Here is a 14,939-nt window from a genome sequence, read left to right as displayed (position 1 = left end):
GCATATCAGCGACTTGCTGTGTTGAGTCTGAGTATGGGGAACTTATCCTGACAGGCCTCTGCTGAATGAGGAGGTCTTTAGAAAAACAAACTACAGGCCGTGCTGCAAACTCTTTCTAGACTTTAACTGTAGCTTTAATAGGATGTTTTAAAACATCATGAGTGATGGTTTATTTGCCCTGAATCTGGTTTTGCACTTCTTAATCAGCAGCTTGAATTCTACATTTCTCCGAAGTGAGCCTGGCACTCAGGTAAACAGTAATGCTGCTGGGTATTGTCATTGATAAAGTCTTTTATTGGACCTGCAATTAGCCCTCAAGTGAAAATGAACCTTTCCCAGTGTTCCCTCACTATAAATTAAAAAGCTACATTTTATTCAGGATGGAAGAAAACACAGAGGATTACCCTGGTAAATTCATCTCTCTTTATCAGCAGTAAATTTGTTGTTCAAGCCACTTAGGTCTAGTTACTGGAAACTCCTGTTTAATTATAATCCAGATGTTCTCAAGGCCCTCTTACCCTCTGGCACAACTTAACAAGTGCTGCACAGAGGAAATGCAGCTCTGCAGTTTTCAGGGTTAAGATGCTCTTTGGAGAACACACCAGGAGAGCTGCTCTGAACAGAGGGAGGGTGGGGTGGACCTTAGGTCATCCTGGGGGTTGCTTTAATCAAGGCAAGCTGTAATCCTGAGCCAAGAGCTAGGGGGAGAATAGGCAACTTCTCAGCCCCTCACTGGGGTTTGCCATATGAGCTACTGCTGCCTCCTGAAATGCTGCTCCAGCACGGCACCTGCTGATACACAGGGAGATTCGTGCTTCATGGAAACGCAAGTGGCATCCCCAACCCCTTCGGAGATGTCAACATGGCTTTTGTTTTATTTGCACTCATACTGCCCTGCTTACTTTCTCTTTTACTTTTTCTAGGATATCATATGCATTTTGTTGCTGAGAAAATGGCTCAAATGCATATTTCAGTTCCTGTCTAAATGCTAATTTGTCTCTTTTAAGCTAAAATCCCTTCAACAAAAAGCTTAGAATTCATAAATGACCAATAAAGAAGAAGGTAAAAATACCATGAACAAAGACTTCTAAAGACATACTCTGTACAAAGTGTATAATGATGCTATTGAACTCATTGCCACAGAGTGCTGCAGAAGTCAAAGATACAAAGTGGATGTTTCATGCACTGAAACAACTTAGTTTATGACACACCTTGATTTTTCTCCTTTCTTACCTATCCACATACTTTTTGTTTTCTTTATAAAGGCTAACCATTTGGGGAATTTTTTTCATTTGAACATTTTAAAAAGTTCTCTTAAAAGAAGGATTACCAAGTGTTATGAGATTTATTTTGAAGGTTATGGAAATCTCTGTGAAAACCTTCACATGGGTATGCCCAGGGAAGTAGAACTTAGAAAATAATCAAAGTTTTATATTCTTAACTATACTCAGAATTGCTTAATGGTCTCTGCTAATAGAAACTAATAGTCTCTGCTTCATAGAAACTAGTTCCAATCCCTCTGAGGTTAAGGAAGAAGTTTGTCTTCCCACTTGGCAAGGGTGAAGTCTTAACTCATTTCCATGTTCTCTTTTTGTTCAGGCATGATCTAATGAAGCTGCTCAGTGTATACTATAATTGAAAGAAGCAATAGTGAATAAATACATTTATTTTTCTCTATTTAAAAGTAACTCCTGAAAAGTTCCAAGATTTAAAAATACCACATCCTCCCTGTAGAAATGTAACTTTTTTTTTTTTTCTTTTATAATATTTCCATTGATGGTCCAATCACTATATTATTCGAACTTTAGCACCTACTATTACCTACTATTGTTTGTTTTTTAAGGGGATATAATATTAACAACTGCAGCATCTTCCTAAACACATCTCCCAAGCATGTAGTGATTTCTCTAATTCAGACAGTTGTGGCACAATATGGAGTTCAAGAGAAAAAATATTCAGTGTAAACATAAACACCATGTTGACAAGGTGAGTAATGTTGTGGGACAGTGACAAATCTTCAGAAGAGCAAGTGCCCAGTAATTCATGTGAACAGGACAGATATTGAAAGGTCAGGTGTTATAGTCAGAAAGGAGTTTCTAAAATATATAACTTCTGCCTCTGCAATTACATTTCCAGTAGATCCTTCCACTTTGATCAGACACTGGATTGATTATGACAGGTCCAATTTCTCTTTAATTTTAGCAAATTGTTCTGCTATTAGCTTGTTAGACCAGAGGAAGATTCTGCCATCCAGTGGTGAAAAATTGCTCTTTTAAGGTCACCGTTTATACTAAAAACATATTCTACCTTTAACAAAATGAACATATTTAGGCAACTGTAAAAACTTTTTCTTTTGTTCCTGGAAGGACTCAGATAACAATTTTCCAGAGAAGTACACACACACTGGTAAGACTTGTGGGGACGTACGCAGACCCTTGTTGATACCTTAGGTTTATTCTCTCTTGTTACACAGCACAGCTTAGGACACTTGTGTGCCATGCTTTTACAACGTTTGTGTGAGCAGGGCAAGTCCTGGGCTGTCACAGTCCTGTCACCATGTGTGCCACAGGCCCCAGGACAGAGAGGGGATCAGGTATGGAAATGTTTTCTCCCCAGACAGGGGAGAAGGAGGCAATGTGCTGGGCCTGGATCACCTCTGCCTGAGGCCATTAGCTGTCTGACCACACTCACAGCCTTGCGACAACAGCAGGCAATGTCAGGAACCAGTCTTGGACCATTTAACAACCTGCAAATGCATATCACAATTTCCCGATAGTTATAATACCACTGCATCCCCAACCTCCATGACAAAAGGTAGAGTTGGACCTTCCCTGCTTCTGGCACTGGAGGGAGTGGAGGTATGGCGACCCCCCTCCTCTCAGCCTTTTCACACCCTGCACCTCTCTTGTGCCGCTTCTCAGAGCAGTGCAGCACTGCACTGGGAAGGCTGTGTACCCTGTTATACCCTGTGCTGAAAGGTCGTGGAGGCTCTACTATTCAGACTACAGTAATTAAGGAAATAGCCATCTACAGAAAGTAGTCAGCAACATTTCTGGAGGTGAGCACTGACAGCCCGTGGTGCCCAGCAGAGCACTAAACCAGCCCCTATGAGTCCCGGGGTGAAAAATGTGGCAAAGCACTTCATGAGACTTCAGCCACCACAGATCACTCTGTGGAGCAGACCATGGCTGGGCAGGTCTCATTTTTCTCATGAGAGAGATGGAGGCTTTCTTGCAGAGCAGCTGATTCCTGAAGTAGGCCAAGCAGGTGAAATGGAGGAGATGAGCTGGAAGGATCAATGCATGAGGTGACAAGAGCATTAATCAGAGCTGCCATTGTACCCAGTGTCAGGAGAAGGCCCAGATCTCAGCTTCATCTTGTCAGCAGAAGCAAATCGGGAGAGGGGTGCCATCCCAGTCCACTAGCACAGCGCAGCCCTTCCAGCGGGTGCTGTGCATGCTTCCCTTGGCAGCAAACACCATTAATTACTCCTCCAATTAGTCCCCACAAGTCTTCCACCCCAAGCGGAGCTGTCAGAACAGCTGGAATTGTCTTTGAGCTTTGGAGCAGATGGGGACTGCCCAAATCATTTTAGGACATGGCCAAGGGACACACAGAAGACCAGGGAGACCATGTTATGACAGCACCGGGGGCAGGGAGGAACTTGATTTTCTGTCTGACCAGAACTGTCATGGCCCTAAAAACACTTACCAGGCCTGGAAAAGCAGTTCATTTTACCAGAGCTGGCCTCACTTATTTGGGATATTAGCAAGGGCCTGGTGAAGTAGCTCTGGGTATAAAGATTTGAGCAAAAGATTGACAGGAAAATGCATTTAATACCTTTAAATGTATGAACATTTAGTATTTTGAATATTTCATTTGCTTATCTTTCTTTTCACATCCTAAGAGCAATGACAAGGGAGATGCATTATTCTGCTTCAAATAGCTTTGAGTATCACCATAATTATGCTGGAAAAGTACTCAGAGGCATTTTGAGGTAGAAGACACCAGCACCACAGGAGTATGGACTGTTCAAAACTTTTCTCCCCTCAGGGGAAACAGGGACCTGCCCCAGTTCTTGTCTGAAGGGGCAGTCCTGGTGTCCCTGAACTGTGAGCAGGAGGACTGATGGCAGCAACCTGGCCTCTACCATTGCCACCACGGCCTCATACCTCACAGATTAAGACACCTAAATTTAGGGGTTTTCATATATGTTTGAAGAGCAGGTGCACTGACCAGATGTAGGCATCTCTTTTAGGGTATGATGGACAGTCCTTAGACTACCTTGAGGAGAACTCTATTGCCAAAAATTAAGTTTGCTAATCAGGACTTTCCCCTCATGAACAGCCAGCACGAGTTCAGGAGGTGAAAGTCCTGATTAACAAGTTCGATTTTCTTTTGCAACAAAGTTGCCTAATTGATCAAGGGAAGCCAGCTGATACAATCTTTTTGGATTTTAGTAAAACTTTCGGTAGCATCTCTCACAGAATCCTCCATTTTAGGGCCAATGCTCTTCAACACCTTTCCCCAACAGCTGATGGGGATGGAATGCATAAATTCATCAGACATTTCAACTGCAGGGGTCCAGGGGGCAAACCCATCAAGTGAATGAGACATGAGTAATAGAGAACTGCTCAGCCTTTCCCAGGCAGGTCTGAAAGGCAGCCTCCATCTGGACAGTGCCTGTGGACTTCTTAAACCTCCATGTTAAGACCCTTATGTGCTTCACTTTGCAAGAGCTTTTTCACACTTTCTTTTCTCATGCAATCTCTCAAAACATTGATGGGGGAGTGCTGAATTTGCTCACCTGTCAGTAGGAGAGCTGTAGGTGGGTGGACAGAAGACTGCTTGGTGCTCGAGGCAATACCTGTCAAACAGTCTATTTTTCAAGCCAAAATCGAACATTCATGTTGACTTTTACATGGACTGAATTTGGCTTTAGAGATGGTGAAGTGCCCTGGCAGAAAACTGATAGCATTCAAATTAAAAGAATGAGATTGTGTAACTTCAGCATGGCACAGGTTTTCTCCTTCCAATGTATGGTATCCAAGGGTTCGGTTTGGTTTTATTTTGTATTCAGAGCTCAGCCTATATCTTCACTCCAGGAAGAAAAAAAAGTACTGTGAACAAAGGTGTAGCTAAGCAAAGAGAAAACGCAATTGCCCTAGACAATAAACTTATGAAGAAACTAATTTTTAGATAGGTGAAATTCTTGCCTCTACCACGCTAACTTGGGAGACAGTTTCATTTACCAAAAAGGAGACAAGCACAAGCTCTTCCTCTGCACAGAAGCAAATCTTCCTGAAGTAGAAAATGCTTTAAAAGTGAACTGCGTCTCCCAAAGACATTTTTGGCTGTGGGATTCATATTTTCCACACGGTGCTGTTCTTACTGAGCCTTATTCCCGCAACTTTATGCTCACAAGACAGGTTCTTTTGACTAAAGTTGTACACGTGCCTAATCAAGTATAGAATAAGACAGCGTTTATTCACTATTTTTATAAAGCAATTATGAATGACTCACTTGCATGTGATTTTTTCAGTAAGAATTATGAGACTTCTGTTCTGGTAATGTGAGAGAGCTTTGCTTTTTGATTTATAGTCATTATCTTGGGAGGATTGGTTCCCGAAGAAAATGATCAAATTCTTGCGCATTTCTATACCAAATATTTTTGAGAGAAAAGTGCCCTCTCCCTCAGTTGTGAGTGGTGACCCCACTAATCAGAGTAGTTCAGCCACTGTCAGACCAGCATCGGATCTGTCTGAGTGCTGAGCACAGCCTGAGAAGAGCACAGCAAAAGTTACTCATGGCTGGGTTTGGACCTACTTCATGCAGCTTTCCTTATCAAGCAAGGGGCAATGCAACTCACAGAAGAAACTGCAGAAACAAAGTTTCTGCTAGCAGATGCCATCAATGTCAGCAGAATTACACCCCCAGGGAACTTAAAACTTTCAAAGTGGCAGATATTTTCAAGGCTATTTTGAGAAGGTTTCAAAGGGAAACATTATTCAGAACACTTGATACTCCCTGTTTCCAAGAAGTCAGGAAAATCTAAATTCCAGAAGTGGGTTATTTCCTCTTTAAGGAAAAATGAGCTGGCAAAGATGCTGGATATCAGCAAGGGAAAGCAGACAAAACTTGGTATTATTTTGTCTGAATAGCATTCATGCCCCAAGGAATTGCTTTATTTCTGGACTACTAGCAGTGGAGTTAGATCAAATGGAATTTTTTAAGGATCCAAGTAGGAAATGCGAAACAATGGCCTGGTTAACACTCCAACAAAGGTTCAAACTCTCATCACGCTATCTTTGGTGAGATTGCTGTTTTACCAAGGGTGAGGTGCTGGAGATCAAAGGGTCCTCATTCATTCTAAATACTGTTTTGCCAGGAGCAAGTAGAAGGCTGATATCATCCCATGGCCTCTCTCAATGATTTTTCAATGATCTTGAGAATCTGGAGAGGTCCCAGTTGACTGGAAGCTGGCTAACATTGTCCCAGTTTTCAAGAAGCGTGAAAGAGATGACCTTGGAAACTACAGGCCTCTCAGTCTCATTTCAGTGCCTGGTAAAATTATGGAGAAGACTATTCTGGGAGTTACTGAAAAACACCTGAAGGACACTTCAGTCATCAGTCACAGCCAGCATGGGTTCATGTCAAACTTAATTTCTTTTTATGATGAGGTAACCCATCCAGTTGATCAAGAGAAGCCAGCTGATGTCATCTTTCTGGATTTCCATAAAGCTTTTGGTACTGTACTGCAAATCTGTGTAACTCATAGGGGTTATTGATAGCACTAATGACCATAAAGGAAAGGCCCCCTTTCTTGCATGTGGCCCTGCACATCTTTGCTTTATTATTTATCAACCCCAAATTTTCACTGATTGAAGGACTTACTTCTATACAGGCAAAAATAGAAAAGGCCTTGGTGTAAAGCAGCAGATCTGCTATCTGATATCAGTACTCTCAAGGACTGATTGGCCCATAAAACATGCTGTAAATGCCTTTCCACCATTTGAACTAAAAGAAAGAACACTTTCTCTGTAAGTGAAGAAGATGCTGACACACCAGATAAACACTAAAAAGAAAAAAAACCCGCACCAACCCCCTCCACCTCAAAAACCCACTACATGACAAGAATGTAAAATTTAGCTCTTTCACCAAAAACGAAGGAGCTCTTTCTGATTAGTCTGCAGGATAAGGGGAGGAAATTATTTGTTTCTGCATATGAGCTGATCAGTTGTGAGAAGAGCTTGCATGTGAGAAGACTCTTTCCAGAGCAGACAGATGTGTATTACAGTTATGATAAACTCACAACAGAAGTGGGCAAAATATTGTGACAGAGAAAGTAATTACCCACTCAAAACAAAACAAAACAAACAAAAACAAAATCCTCGGCTGTGTCTTAAAATCTTGAATTATTGAAATGAGGACATCTATCTTTTCAAAATTATTTGGTTTAGCTAAGGTGGGTGAAAATTTTTAAGTAAAAGTCTATCAATTATGTTGTACAAGAGGTCATATTATGCATTCAAAATGTCCTTTCTGGATTTAAAATCTATAAATTTCTACTAGGATCATTGATTTTCACAGGCTGCTTACTTTATGATAAACTCCCTGTTGGGCCTCAAATTCTTCATGTTGGGTCTCAGGGGATAACATTGTCCATATATTAATTTTGAAAGAAAACTTTCAGCTGACTAGAAATCGAAGGAATTTAAAATTTTTTCAGCTTAAAAAAAAACCTAACACCACACGCACAAAAGAGTAATTCAGTTTCCTCTCTTGAGACCACTGCTCAGTCAAAAAGATAAGGAACAAAAAATGGCTAATTTGTGTAGCAGAGACTGTGCAGCCACAGAGAGTCAGACTATTCCTCTCTGGAAGAGAAGATACCTCAAACAAGGAAGCTATGTGGAGAGAGCTAGGCAGGCACATGGGGTACATCCAAAGGATCCGGGTGCAGCTACACTACACAGCCTGTCTTGGGACCCCAGTGCTCTAACTCTTATCCTGATTTTCAGACACCAGGGTCAGTTGCAGCCCTTGACCAAAAACACAAGGTCACTGGTGATATTATCCACCAGCATCTCAGCATACAGAGAGAAGGGGAAAAGCCAAGCCAGAAAACAGATCCCTGCCTTGGATGTCTCATGATGGTTGTCAAAATGGCTGGTCCCAGCAGGAAAAAAACCCCAAGGAAGGGGGATGCTGAAGCCATGGAGAAAACCTGGCACTACTGCACCCCTTTGGCCAGAACAGAGCTATGAGAGATCTGAAATGCTGAAGTATGGCCAGATTTGTGACCAGACTGCACCCACCTTTGCAGTGAACAATGAACACCATCCACCCTTCCCTTCAGACGCATTGCAGCAGTTAAAACATAAAAAAGCATTGGTTTGTAAAACCATCTACATTGCTAAAATAGTTATGCCAAACACAGTGCAGCTGAGCCTGCTTTAACCTTCTCTTCTCAAATGTTCTTCATTTATTAGGTCTTTGCTTTTTCATCTTCATGAGAAATATCCCCATCTGTTTTGTGGCAATAATTCTAGGTTTCAGTGTTTTGCTCCAAGGTGAAGAAAAAAAGCAAACTATTATTCTGTTCACTGAAGACTAGAAAAATGGCAAATCTTGTAACAAACTCTGAGATTGAGATGGGACAAAATCAGTTTCCCTCTACATAAAAGATCGATTGGAAAAATAATCTTCTTAAAAGACCGTCTGACACTTGCTTTTTTCATTTTCTGCAGTTCTCTTCAGAGACTTATTGTGACTGTGGCTGCTTAAGGTACAAGGACAGTGTCATTTGCCACAGAGTAGAAACCCCTTTTATTCTGTAGAGCAAATTCAGTCTGCATAAATGTATTTATCTCCTTTTTTCTTTTCTTATTTTTTCCTGGTGCCAACATGCAGGATTACACTTCACACTTTATCTTTATGAGACCACTTCTCGACTGATTGACTAGAAATTTATGTACACATTAAAAAACCATTTCGTTTTATATGGGTTAGCTGGGAATGTCCATATGGGAATGAAACTCCTCTGTAGCCATCACCTACTGGCAGCTTCCTTTTTTTTTATTTTCTCTCAACTTTGTTGCCCACTACATTTAACATCAAAAATGACTGCCCATTTCACCAAGCACTTTACAAATACATAGAAAGTCCCTATGTCCATGATTCCCATGGGATTTATAAGACTAAGCAGATTTACAGGAAGGTGAACAAGCTTCTCCAGCACAACATGGCCTGAAAATGAATGCAGTGATGCATCTTCCTGACCTTGCTCCCTTGTCCTCTTGCTCCACAGCCAAAGTGAACTTTAGAGAGCTTCAGTCTCCTGGTTAGGTTCTTCAAGTCCTGACTGCAGTGGGAGATGGACTGTTTCATATGATTTGGGGGAAGATTTATTCAGGATTGCTGGGGAGTTGTCTCCTAGTTGTTCAGGATTAGAGATGTTTCACTACCCCAAATGTCTGGAACCATTTATGTGTTTGTTGGAAGCATTTAATGGAAATACGGACTCAATGTTCTGGCAGTAGGGCAGTCCTAATAGACACAGGCTGAGAAATTGCATTGTAGCAATTGCCTTGTTGTTCGTCACATTCGGTTTCCATTACCTATAATTTGTAGAGGTAAATATAAGGAAGATGCAGACATTTTATAAATAATGACATCAGTTCTTCTGAAATCAGACAGGTTCAGATAATTCTTCTTGACCCCGGAAAAAGAAAATGAGAGGTGATCAGTATGAATACTAAAATACAAGGGCAGGAGGACATGTGCTGTATCTCACAACGGTACATATTTAAACACTGACTACAGTTTGGAGCCAAGTTTGGAGGTTTTTTTACATAGAAGACTCTCCAAAATCTAGGCAAGAACAATCACTTGAAACTAAAGTTACCAATGTGTTACCTCAAAACTATTCTGAAAAGGGAAAAAAAAAGATTTACTGGTGTAAGGGATCATTCTTATTTCTATATTGCCTCTGATAAGCACAATATTAGCAGTTACATATTTGCAGTGTACAAAGTTTAAAAAAAAATGGTTTTATTCCTTTTGTTCTAGTTCAGTCAGCAATCATCCCTTTTTTTTCCTTTAATTTCTTTACTAGACTTTCTCAAAGTGGCATCTGTTTTGCCTTTTAAAAATTAACTGTGCAAGCACAACAAAATCAGAGAGATGTCAAAGCTGTGGAATTTTCCCTTGCAGCCACACAACGCCAAGTTTTGGATGACTCTGTTGCAAGACGATGAATCATCTCAAGTTATGGGATTTGGGTTCAGGTTCTCTAAGGTAGCTATTATGAAGCTCAGCAAATCTATATCCACCTCTGATCTGTTGTTTTTGTGCTCTTCAGGTTTTGGAGGGGGAGGGATATGTGGGAACTTCTAATATCATTATCCAAACTTAAACTTTGCCAATTACATATTTTGAAGCCTTCCTTAAATGAACCAAAATTCCTGTCCTAAACTTTTGACAACTCTGATCAACATATTCAAACACAGCAAACCAAAGAATTTGGGAAAAAAAAGCTCCATAGACATTTGCAAAAGAGCTCTTAGATACAGTTCTCTGGGTAAATCCTGGCAGATGAACTTAATTAAGAGACAAAAACAATTAACTAGCAATGTGTGACAAAAATTCACTAAACTAAAATTCTCTGTGAAATCTCCTTATTAAGAAACAAGAGAATTATCGTTCCGTTGTTTTCCACAGAAGGAAGGATGGCCTCTTTCTGTCTGTGCTCATGGGGCAATATCAGCCTCTATTCATAGTGGTCCAGCTGGCAGCCCACAGATATGGGATATTTCCATGTGGCCCCAGGCTTCCCCCAAGAGCCTGACAATGCTCAGGAGGAAAGCAATGCTTCAGCAGCCAACACATCCCCTTGCACATGCAGCGCCAGGAGTGGAGCTAGCCAGGAGCTATTGCCCTGGCTCCTGAGGGAAAGGGGTGCAGGAGACCCATGTACATGGCTCAGCACAGAGACAGCCATTAGCTGCATTTGGCTGTCCTGAGCATGGGAAAAGGGTATCTTGAAAGCAGCGCCAGCCACCACATCCCATCAGCTTTTTACCAGCTCATGACTCAGTGCCTGACAGGCAGATGTGTAGCAAGAAACAAAACCCCAATTTAATCCTCTCCATTTTTCTCCAGTGTGACTGCACCAGAAAAATCAAGAAATATGCATCTGTTCTGATCTACATCGTGCAATGATTCCTGGATTCTTTTTGGAAAGGATGCTACCTTTCAAAGATAAATTAGATGGAAGAGTCCTCCAGAAATTTCAGGCACGAGTTTTTTGGAGGATTGCTCATCTTAGGGCAGTCCTGAGCCATGTCCTCCTCAGAAAGCTGGTGACCAAGAAGCAATGCTAGGAAGCATCTCTGTAGGAAACGCCTCAGTTGTGAAGGCCTAAAGGTCAGATAAAATGTCCTATATATCCTGGTCCTCCTCCCAGGTCATCCAAGATTAGCCACTGTTGGGAAATAATTGCAGTCCATGAAGGTCTGACACAAAATGGTCAATTTTTTAATGTTCATAAAGCAGTAAGTGGCCAGTGGTCACTAAAATAGCTTACTTAAATGGACAATAGAATTTAAAAATTCAGATAGATTTCTGTGAATATGGAATGGCTTTACAATTTTTTGCATTTATCATTCCAGTTTTATCGAGATAAGAAACCATTTTTAAAAATCAGAGAATTTTAAAGTTTCAGAAATAGAATTTTAAAGTATCCTTGAAAAAAATTAACTCTTGGTTTTCAAATATCATCATTTTCAAATCTGGCACGGAATTCAGGACATAGTGTCCAATACACCAATTTAGAACAACAACAAAAAAATCAGAATCTGCAAGAATATGAAAACTTTGAGGTGCTAATGTTTAAAATAAGATAAGGAATATCCCAACTCTCTCCACATGCCCTCCCCCCCCCCCCCCCCCAAAAAAAAAATTAGAGCAAGTGCCAAGCAATCTCTTTGGTTCTCAAATCTTCCATGTAGCATGTATAATAGGATTAACTTTAATTACTTCCAGCCTATATCTAAAGATGAAGAGTAGGATATCAGCTGCTAGTAATAGAGCTACCTCACCAGTCATTATCTATTAAAAAAACTGTCTCACACAACAGTTGTACATAAATTGGGTGCTTCTTGAGGTCAGCTTTTTTACCTCATCAGCTGTCCTATCATTTCACAGACCTCTGTTATACCCAGAAGATGTGCTCAGGTTATTTCTTCTTCTTGTTTGGGCCTGTGTCCTGCAGGGTCTGGGGTGTTTTGCTCTTGCATTGTGCCTAAGGAAATGCTTGACAATACAGACACAGTTAGATCTGCAGTTTTCAAACTGGGGGCCATGATGGATCAGTGCCAAACTACTAAGTATCTCTCAGGGCAGAGCCTTTTGTTGGAGCTCTGCCACTTTTTCACTGAATTATCTCTTCCTCCACAAAGGAGACTATTTGTTTCAGCTGGGCTGCTCTTGTTGTTAAATACGGCTCAGATTTAGCAGATAGCAAAACTATACTTTTGCCTGTACATAGTGGGCTAACCAAAGAGAAAAGTAAATCTCGTGAATGGGTTCTCTTAGACTGAAAACATTTTCTTTGCTAGAAAATATTTAAAAGAAGGAAAAACTGTGGAATGTAAATGAGTAACATTTTCTACTGCTGCAAATGTTTCGTATGACCTTATAAAAGGTCCTTTTTTCTCCTGGATGAACACCAACCTTACATATGCAATAGAATATTCATCTTTCTTAGATTAATTTCATTCTTAAAGAAATTTATATTTTAATATTGCACTACAGATTCTTTTTCAGTAATAAAATTGCTGGGGTTTTTTCTGAAACTAGAAATAGATTGTAATCCATCCCTCTGCTTGTATTTTTGCCCTTTTCTCCAAAAGTTTTTTAGACCATTATCATTAAAAAAAATTTAAAAAAAAAGGAGAGAGAACTTAAAACAAAACAAACAAGTACTTAGAAATATGGGAAGTGACTAGAAGATTAGAAAAGTAGGTCACCTGTCAAAAGCTCCTACATAATATTACAGCGAAAAAAGCCCTGTAAGGTAAATGAACCTTGTGATCTTAAGTCCCCTTGGTGGATGTCATAGGTTAGCAAGCATGGTCCCTGAAGGGATGTCCTTGCCAAGGGGTGCTTACAGCTTCCTCTGTGACCTGATAGGACCTATCAGTGGCCAGTTTGAATATGGACAGTTCTTTAAGCCACTTAAAGTTGTGACCACCTCTGTGATCCACACTTAAGAATAGAAACTCCGAGGCAGAGCCGCTCTGTCTCGTTTCTGGTGCTGGGACAGGCGGCTGCGCGCCCCGTGGGGGTTCCGCGGGTGGAACAGGGCCCATCGGCTCCAGGATGGACATGGCCCGGCCCGGCCTGGCCCAAGCAGTGGACTTGGAAGGGGCCTCCCACCCCATGCTTTCCTGTGTCTTCTAATTTTGACATTTGGGGAAGAGAGGGTGTCAGCACAGGATTTCTCAGGATCAGCCTTTATGACTGTCCCTTTTGCATCCCGAGTGAGTTAATTTATTGCTCAGTTTGTGGGATCACTGTGCAGTGCAGCGAGGTACCGCACTGGATATTTAAGCAGAGCCTTTCTAGGCATGAGCAATGATCTCTTTGCTCAGTTGGCATAGCAGCAATGCATTCTGCCTTCTCCTCTCTGCAGCTCTGAAAGATGGAAATTGTTACCTCACATTAGAATGATGGTTTGACAGCCTTCTGCACCACTCAGATGTCTCATAGCAGGGTGAAACAACCCAGCTCCCCAGTTGCTGCTGAACAGAAAAGAAACATTTTAGGACTTGCAGGGATCCTCAGGGATCTCCAGGAGCAGAGATTATCACATATTTTCACAGCGTGATGCATCTTGTGATTGGCTTTTTACCCCACCTGAGGAGTACAGCAGCTCTTCAGGAGCAAGCAAATTCACACATCACAATGGAGTCGTGGTCTGGCGCCTGAATTTCTGCAGGAGTGAATGAATTCCTATGGATCTTTATCACGAGTTCACCCCAGGCAGCTCTCACCCCAATACCATGTCAATGCAAAACCAAGAGATTACTGCTGTCTGGAACACAGCTTGCCTCTGGGATTACTGCTGTGGGGAACACAGCTTGCCAATGGGACCTAGGTAAATGGTGTAGTGATGCAAGATAGAGTTTGAGTCCATGCTAGGAGAATTTGGCAATGGTACCATGGAACTAATACATCTGTGGGTAATCAGCATTGCAGGTATATTTGAAATTCTAGCAAGGTTCAAGAAAATGGGATTCTCAGCTTGTGCTGAGAACACTAATGGCACACACAGACCTCTCTCTCACTCTTGCAGGTGCCAGTAGATGAACTCTCCACAAGAATACTCCTCTTGCATTCTGCAGGGCTCACTTGAAACTGGTCTCATGCAGAATGTGACTTTGAAATATGGCTCCTTATCACAAAACTACATTTGTTGTATTCTTCCTGTTTAACTTGAGGGTGGAAGGGTGTTCAACTACCACCTAACTAGGTTTCAGTTGGACACCATGAAAACGTGGAGACAGAAGCAAAGTAGGAGTATAAGTCAGCCAGACGTAGGAAAATACAAAAGTTTTACACAGGTTGCAGACATTCACAAGGCACAGAGATGTTATGATGTCCTGCTCATTCCCTGGAAGTATGTGAGAAAACAGCTGCAGAATGATGGGGAGATGTAGGAAAAAAGCGTTGAGAGATAACTCCCAAAGGACTTCACCAGCGAACATATTATAAGCCATGGTGAAGCACTGACCACAACACAAACTGCATATGTGAAAAAGCTGAAGCAAAAATTATGCATTCAGAGACTAAGAGGAGCTGTTGTGATCTGGATAGGTTCTAGGGCAGAAGGGGAGAGAGGTGTGTAGATATTGCTGCCCAATTTAGTAAACCTA

This window comes from Corvus kubaryi, unplaced genomic scaffold (assembly GCF_017639235.1).
Source record: "Corvus kubaryi isolate FWS band 111438036 unplaced genomic scaffold, C.kubaryi_AGA036_p1.0 133, whole genome shotgun sequence".
NCBI classification, from domain to species: domain Eukaryota; kingdom Metazoa; phylum Chordata; class Aves; order Passeriformes; family Corvidae; genus Corvus; species Corvus kubaryi.
This window is presented reverse-complemented; position numbering follows the sequence as displayed.